Source organism: Gopherus flavomarginatus, chromosome 2 (genome assembly GCF_025201925.1).
Source record: "Gopherus flavomarginatus isolate rGopFla2 chromosome 2, rGopFla2.mat.asm, whole genome shotgun sequence".
Taxonomy (NCBI): Eukaryota; Metazoa; Chordata; order Testudines; family Testudinidae; genus Gopherus; species Gopherus flavomarginatus.
The window spans coordinates 242,751,151-242,758,452 of record NC_066618.1 but is presented as its reverse complement, the minus strand read 5'-3'; positions in this window follow the sequence as shown (position 1 = coordinate 242,758,452).

The window sequence follows — 7,302 nt, the reverse complement described above, 5'->3', positions numbered from 1 at the left end:
GCCTCAGAGGATAGTGCCCCCAGGGAGTGAAGCATGTGCAATGGAGTGTCTTCTTGTGGTAGATTTTTTGTTTCAATGTACATATTGCTGAGTTAGAGAAAGCAAAGTCAAAGAAATGTCTGCACTAAATGAAAGGCAAAGTGGTGAAATTTGTCATGGTCCTTAGTTCCTGGTCGAGTTCATTCTACAATGTTGGACCAGCTCCTGAGAAAGCTCTGTCTCCCACACAAATGAGCTTTACCCTTATTGTAGAGTGTGTCATTGTGCCAAACAAGTGGACTTGTTGACCACAGTTTTAGGCCTGGTGCTTAAGTTGATCTTTTAGATACCCAGAGACCAAGCCACGGAATGCCTTGAAGATAATGATTGAGACCTTAAACTTGTTTTGAAATTCTATGGGAAGCCAGTATAGAGAATGTCTGTTTACTCTCCTGTCAGTGGAGGCTGTATATGTATGGAAATGTACTTTGCCTTCCCTGCAAGCTGAATAATGGCTCACAATATTCTACTCTGCCTTCAAGCACACCTGTGCATGGGTGTAAATCAGGGCAGAATTTGGTTCTGTATAGCTTTTTTAAAATTTAAATAGAAGTTATGCACCTTAAGAATTCTGGAGGGTTGAGCAGATGAGTCCTTTTTAAAAATCCCAGGTCCCAGTATTTAGGTGCCTAACTCCCTGTGTCCCAAGGTCCTCTTGATATTAACTGGCAGAGAGCACAAGAGTTCATAAGGATTACAGGGATCTCCTGGGTCTGATATTTACAAAGTAGTTCACCAAAGAGTGTGATGTAAGATCTCTACTGAAAGCCTGTGTCATCATCATCTTTATGAAATATATGTGTGGATAATATGCAAGGAGATATGTGTATGTATATTTGAAATTATGTTCTTAAAGTCTTGAAGTTAAAGGCAGGTCACCCAGAGATAACGTGCCTTATGATATGTTCCACCAGACATCAGCACCAGTCATTTCCCTCTGTTGATTTTTCTCCAATCTATTTTCTGAAGAACTGGTGCCTTCACATAGACTTGTTGATATTTTATTAAAAGCTTGTGAGTTTTTTTTTAATATCTTCCCTGTGAAGACATTCCCTGTGATTGTTGTGCATTCTGCCTTTTAGTGCCACTCTCATACTTTCTAGATGCTATGTCAGACATTTTTACATGTTCTTCTACACTGTGTCACGTTCATGCCACAGCCCTGCTGGATAAAACTGGCATGTGACTTGATTGCAGGTCAAGGGGGGGTCATATGATCAGGCACTTGCTGCTCCAGCTGAATGCGGCTTGATAAAATAGCTGTGTTGTTCCAATCCATAGAGTAAATGATACATATTTTTGGGTGTCCCTCAAAATTCAAAGTCGTCAAGTGCAACCCCCAAAGCCTTTATGTTGATCCAGCCCTGCACGGGTATAACTAATTGGGTTAAGCATGCAAAACTCTTATATCCAAAGACAGAATCTGGCCCTGAATATTTGTCCCTGAATATCATTTCGCACTACCTAGCCACATTTTAGTTTGCACAATACATTTTTGTCCATGGACACTAAACACAGCCCATATACTTATTACAAGAAAACGGGCTGTGACAGAAAACAAGAACAAGCAAGGAAATGCAAAAGCATTTTTTTACATAGCCAGCAGCTTCACTGGCATCATTTCTAGCTACAAAGAGCTTGTTATTAGCAAACCCAGAATTATATAAACAGTTTCCTCTGCCAGCCAGTGTACACCACAATAACCTTTTACTTTCAAAATAATTCAAGTCAGCAAAATCCACCTTTTCAACAGAGCAGTAAAAAGACTGGAAGAGGTTTTTTAAAAGTAGAATTATGCTCAGAAAAGTGACTCACTTTCTTAACAGATCAACTCCCAAATTAAATAAAATCATGGCCATTTCTGTTTACGTTATTGATAAAAAGAAGTGTTTATTCCTGTTAGCACTACACAGCCAACAGCTGTGCGAGAGTGAGTAAGATTCTACTCTGGCTAATTAATGCACAATCATCAGAACAGTTAATTAAGATCAGGTTGCAGAATCTTTATTACCAAGGATCATGCATGAGAAGGAAAGAATCAAGCTTGTATCTCTATAGGGCAGGAATTACGTACACACACAGGATGATATGTAGCTAACGAGAGACAAATATGCAATCCCAAAACCAATTTCACAGTCACTTTTCTGAGTACAAGTGAACTTAAAATAATAATAAAATTGATAATAGGTTACTCCTATCTTCAGTTCATCTAATTACCTAGAATCTGACAAACTGTGAGATTGAATGCACTTTACCTGGACTAATATTTGCTCTAGAATCTACAGAACAATGTGCGCACTACAGATCTGTGGGAGAAAGGAGGATCGTGTGACTAAGGCATACAATGGAGACTAAGAGAAGCTGGATTCTATTCCCACTTCTCTCACAGACTTCCAAGGGGAGCTCGGGCAAGACGTGTAATTCCAGATTAGTCAATGGGACTATTCATGTGCTTTAAATTATGCACAAGTTTAAATGTTTTGCTGATCAGGAGTTCACTCTCTCTCTGCTTTTTCCCCCTACCATAAAATGCTGCTTCATGTGCAGAAGTGAAAAGGAGAAAATGAAGAGCAAGGAGGAGCTCTATGCTTCTTGCAACACAATCAAAGCCATTTTGTGGTTTCTTGGCTTCCGGCTTACCATCCTTTTCCCAGTAGTTACCTCCAACCTAATCATGGCTCATGCAGAAATCAAGCCCATACTAGAATAGTGACATTCTAACAGTAATCATGTAGAATGCAACATACCTCAATCTCCCTGCAGTCTGATATTAAGAGATAAGATAATGCTGGATAACAATGAGTGTGAATAGCCAAATGATGGATATCTGAGACCACTTGCTCAGTACACATCATGAGTCACTGAGCAGCTGGCTGGGAATGGGCGGGATCAGGTATCCTTAGAAACTTCTGAAACGTTTCTGTCAATGACTGGGCATTATGGTAGCCGCTGCTCTCAGCTTCTTCTCAGTGCAGCTCATGAGCACACTGTACTCCTGGTTGCCAATAGAAGTAACTGGAAATGGCTGCACTTTAGCACCTGTCTCTGCCATGACACACTCTCTTCTCCTATGCTCACCACTACTCTGTTCACTGAAGGCATAAATGTTTGCTCAGATTTCTCTGCACAGATGCTTGGCAACAACTAATGCTAATGTCTTGGTTCTTCACATTTCTTTAGCAGCCATAGGCTTGAGCCTTTTATAAGCCAAAATAAAAATGTGCTAGTTGGTAGCAATGCAAACTCATCCTGAGATCTAAAAATCAAGTGGAGTTTGTCCATTTCTGGAATCATTGCCTGACATGACCAACACCAATGACTGGAATTACAATATAGCTGGCAACTTTTGCTTCCATGGTGAAATTGCGTCTGGTTAGAACTTACCGGCTAAAACAGATGCAAGCTAAAGGCTGTTTCGCAGCAGTAGCCCTTGTAAAACATGACAAGCTATTTATAATGTTTTCTTAAGAACAATCCAAGGTTGGCCTTCATTTTAACTGCATAGTTTAAGCTATTGATCAGAGCAGCACTGTACTCTCCTCTTAACAACAAGGCCTAGGAAACCATTGAAAAGCTTCTTATATGTATTTATTGTTATAGGGTGATTATTATTAAAGACAAATGACCTCTTTATGGTGTTTTTTTAGAACTACAAAATGCTGTTGTTTCTTTAGGTTGCCTGACTGTTATACTAGCAAACACTGTGCTTTCAGTATTCAGTTTAGTGGGAAATTAACTCTTGTCAGGTAGAGGCTTGCTTTTCCAGAACAACAGGAGCAAGATCTCCCACTCCTCCATGACAAACTCAGTGCATTGATGGTGTTTAAGGGAAGCACACTCTTGCATACAAAAGTGGGGACATTCTGTAGACTTTGTATCAACATAAATTACTGTGTTGTTTTGTTTAAAAAATTAAGAATGTGTCATGACCTATGGGTTTTGAGCCCAGACCCATGGGAGGAGCAGCCACTCTCCAACCCTCCACCTGGCAGCCTGCTGACTACTGCTTACCTGGGGCCCTGAAGCCCAGCCCTACTGTGAAGCTCTTCCCCTGAAGTCTGATTGGCAGAATCCCAGAGCAGCTGATTGGCCTGCTGATCCTACTTAAGCCAGTGGCAGGAACAGGAAGCTGTCTGAACACCTGGGCTCTAGTACTTCTACTTGTCTCCTGGCATCTGACTTGTGGTTCCTGACCTTCATTTTGGCTCCAACCTCTGACTCTCTGGTATCATGACCCAGACTGATTCTGGTTCTCAGCGCATTGTTCTGATCTCCAGTTTGTCTCCTGCTTCTGATCTCCCAATATCCTGACTGCAGACTCTGGCTCCGACTCCTAGATCTGGCTGGCAATGATCCAGCCATAACAGAATGTCCCTTCTTGCGGAATGCAATCTCTGAAAATTAAATAGATAGGCCTGAATAAACACAAGTCTTAATAATAATAACAAAATAAACTATTTGAAGTCTTCTCTTCTTGATCAATTAAGCTCCTTTAACAGGAAACAAAAATGAGCTCCCTCTATTTGTGAAAGTTAGGGTCTTCCAGGGAGTTCACGTGTGTGTGTGGAATGCTCCAGACTGACAGACAATATATCTAAAATAAACTTGTAAGTTGAACTGAATTATCATTAGTTTGAGCCTCAACATTGCTGTGGCTATCATTTAAATTTGAAAAATAAGAGGTAGGTATTTTACAATGAATCATATAAGTTATTGACTTAACATTAAGAACTTCTCCCAGATGCAAATGGCACTCTGAGTTTTCTTGACATTTCCTTTTTCCAAGTGTTATGGGACAGAGGTGCGTAACAGTGCTAGATAGTTACTGAGTTTGGGAAATACATGGCTTACAGTGAATTTTGAAGAAGAAACAGTAAATTAGTGCCCAAACAGGGGTTAGGTTAGTTTTATTGAAACATGGTTGGATCTATTCTGCTTTCATAGCAGTAAGAATAAAAAAAAGCTCCATTTAAGACAATAGAATTATATAAGTGTGAAACTGGGAAAAGATTAGAATGATGCTCACATGCACTATTCACATTTTATAGAGACTGATTGAAAAACATACTTTGGTTTATTTTACTGCAACATAGTAATTAAAACATATTCTAGGTTAAAAGTAAGCTTGGCAGAATTCAACTTTTTTATATAATTCTGATAGATAATATTTATGTTTATCTTTAATCATTTTTTATCAATTTTAATTTTCATAGCAGTGCAAAACTGGGTTGTAAACTTCTCCCCCTCTCCCCATTTTTTTAATCAGTGTAAATGTTCACAGTTGCAGGAAATTATGTGGGGGAGGGTCAGACAATAGTTATTTAATGACAGTAGATGTTGAGATTCAAAAAGTTAAAGCTTTATACCAATAGAACACAAATTGTCAACATCATATGTCAAAATATCCAGAGTAATGAGCCTTACATTAAATTCTAAGAAGTTCTGATGCAGCATTTTTCTTACTTTGCCAATCTGTACATTTCTACTATTATCAATGGAAATATTTGTTCATTGGTTTGTGTGTGCATGGTGACATTTATGTTGACTGCCATTTCTCAATAAAAATCTAAGCCTAGTTAACAGACATGTAAGTTATCAGGAAACTGATTTTTGATTAGCAAAGGCTAAACCACTGTAAAAGAAATGAAAAAAAAAAGTAACAATATAAAAATAACTCAGAGATAGATTGTGGCTTTGCCAAAAATCTTGAATGAGAGGTAGTGCCTATTTGTGAGAGTCACAATATGATCTTTGGTTCCGCACTGACTTCTGGGGTTGGAAAGAAACTTATTGGCAGCAGCCCTTACACTGGTGGAATTTGGGCTGAATTTGGCTCATAATATTCACTTATTAATGTAATTCAATAATTAATACTTTTGTATTTCAAAAATGAAGTTAACTACTTCCTATGTCCAGTGACCAGATGGATGCATATTGTTATCCACCAAGATACCACTGCTGCTTGGCATGAGTCTGCTCATTCCTTTAATCATCACTTTCTTTTCTGGTTGCTTAGAAGAATGGCTTATCTTAATACTCCCAATATAAGATTTAAAATAAAATTCTATGCTTTTCAGTCTTGCCTTGTCTTTCCCTAGACTGGTATAGAGCTAATTCCATATTTAGCCTTAACAATTTCCACTGAGATTAATCTGTCTTTTAATCATACTGTTTTAATTTTATTTCAACTCTACCTTAGGCACAAAAATCTGTAACTAATGCAGATAACTTTTAAAATTCCATTTATACAGGTTATTCCACCTTGGAATTAAAAGCTTTACTGATACTCTGCCTTTCAAGTGAAATCATAGGAATAATATTAAACTAAAGGAAAAACCCAAGGAAGGGGGCAATCCTGATCTCACCCTGATATTTTGGAAATGCTGCTCCTGGCTGGGCATCATTCTCTTGCCTACCCAATCTCAATTGGAAGTAAACTCTATTAACTCACACCACTCTATTGACTTGCACCACTTTTACACTGGTCAAGCATTTTTGACTTTATAGGGGTTGCTTCTCATTTCAGCTGGTTTAACTGAGCAGATGAAAATCAGCTAGGAGAAATTTAAAGTTTAGACTAACATTCAGTTGGTACAAGTCACTTAAGTACTGGAGCATATATGGTAGATAATAGGGCTCTCAAGTGATTAAAAAATTAATCACGATTAATTGTGCAATAAAAATTGTGGTTAATTGCACTGTTAAAAAATAATAGAATACCATTTATTTAAATGTTTTTGGAAGTTTTCTACATTTTCAAATATATTAATTTCAATTACAACACAGAAACAAAGTGTACAGTGCTCACTTTATATTATTTTGATTATAAGTATTTGCACTGTGAAAAAACAAAAGAAATAGGTGAATAAAAAATACTAATACAAATATTGTAGTGCAATCTCTTTATCATGAAAGTTGAACCTACAAATATAGAATTATGTACCAAAAAACTGCATTCAAAAATAAAACAATGTAAAATTTTAGAGCCTGCAAGTCCATTCAGTCCTACTTCTTGTTCAGTCAATTGCTCAGACAAACAAGTTTGGTTACATTTGCAGGAGATAATGCTGCCCACTTCTTATTTACAATGTCAACAATTACAATTTCATTTGTTTTTTTCCCCTCAGCAATAAATATTCCTTAGTCTGTTAATTGTGCTCTGATCTCAGAAATATTCTTAAAACAACAAACCATCCGCTCCTCCACAGCCAATTTCCACTTGCCAGATCTACAAAAAACAAACAAATAACTACACAGAGACAA